Source organism: Elephantulus edwardii, unplaced genomic scaffold (genome assembly GCF_000299155.1).
Source record: "Elephantulus edwardii isolate Elephantulus edwardi_28Jun2011 unplaced genomic scaffold, EleEdw1.0 scaffold00004, whole genome shotgun sequence".
NCBI classification, from domain to species: Eukaryota; Metazoa; Chordata; class Mammalia; order Macroscelidea; family Macroscelididae; genus Elephantulus; species Elephantulus edwardii.
The window spans coordinates 26,689,902-26,691,475 of NW_006399754.1; positions in this window are offsets into that span (position 1 = coordinate 26,689,902).

Sequence of the window (1,574 nt, forward strand, 5' to 3'; positions counted from 1 at the left end):
GGTACTGCACTGCTCGGTCAGTTGGCTGTACTCAGGTATCTTGGGATTGCTGTAATGCTGAGTGTTGTGCCCCTGGTTTATCGAATTCTATAATGGTTACCCAGTGTGGGCAGTGTTTCATGGAGCTTCCAGATTAAGGTCCTTGGAAGCAAGAGTAACATCCGCTTCCTAACCAACTTACCTTTGGAAACACTATGAACATTAGAGACTTGACAATAGTTACAGAACAGCATTCAGAGCTTTTGTTCATAGGGCCACTGTGGGATGTCCTTGACTCAAACACACATAACAACAACAAAAACAACAGTAAATTATTGCTCTTGTCAATAAATTACTGATACCAAAACCAATATATTTTGCTAATTTTTTTATGTATTTATTTTTTGTATTTTGCTGATTTTTTGTATGTATTTATATTTTGTATTGTTTCCATCCTCCTGTACCAAAAAAAAAAGCCTTTGCCGACTTTTTCAGCCTTATGATTATCATTAAGCTCATTCTTCCTATCATAACAACCTCAATTGATACTATCTGTAAATCTGGAGCTTAAATAATAGAACATTTATATTTATAATAATGAAATGAGGTAAAGTGGAATGTCACCAATTTGCACATCACGAAGTCATGTTCTTACAAAATTCTATATAAAAACAAAAAATACTAAAGGGATTTATGATCCATTAATTAAGAATTAGAAATATAGATAATTGTTTAGAAATAATTTCCTAGAAATAGTGATTCACTCAGAGCACAATGGTTTATAAAAATATCTCCTGTGTAAGGGAATAATATTATGAAAATGTATCTTTTTCTTGGAACTAATTTAGATTATCTAACATCAAGTGATAGTGCCAGCAAATACATTTAAATTCCATAACACACAAACATCTCTGTTATCTATAAGATTCAAACAACTAAATTATTTATGAAAGTGTCAATTTTTGTAAACAGAAATATCAATTTGGATTATAAATTCATGAGTCAAGATATGTTGTTGCAGAGTAAGCAGACACTCTAGAGACTAAGAATTCCAATGTAATTATATTTTTTTATATTTGTAACTGTTAAGGGGAAAATGGAATGCATAAATATTGACATATAAGGTATTGACAAGATGAGATGGACTAACATGGGGCATTTTGAATCAGATGATCATATGATCTACTATACAAGAGATGAAAAGGTGAAGAAACTTAGGGTGGATTTCATAGTTAAAATGTAATTTTTAGATCTGTCTTAAAATATAATATTGTGAGTGACAGGATAATATGCATATAGGTGCAAGGAAGTCCAGTGAATACCACTATCATTCAGTTACTACTAGAGCCAAAGAAAAGTAAATAAAAGATTTCTACCAACTTTTGCATTCTGAAATCAATCAACACACAATCAAGATGTATTAATAATAATGGGTGACAGGAATGCAAAAATTGGCAACAGAGAAGAAGTATTAGTAGTTGGAAAACATGAACTTGGTGACAAGTGAAGCTGGAGAATGAATGGTAGAATTTTGCATAATCAATAATTTATTCATTGCAAATATGTTTTATAAGAAACATAAACTCAGGCTATAC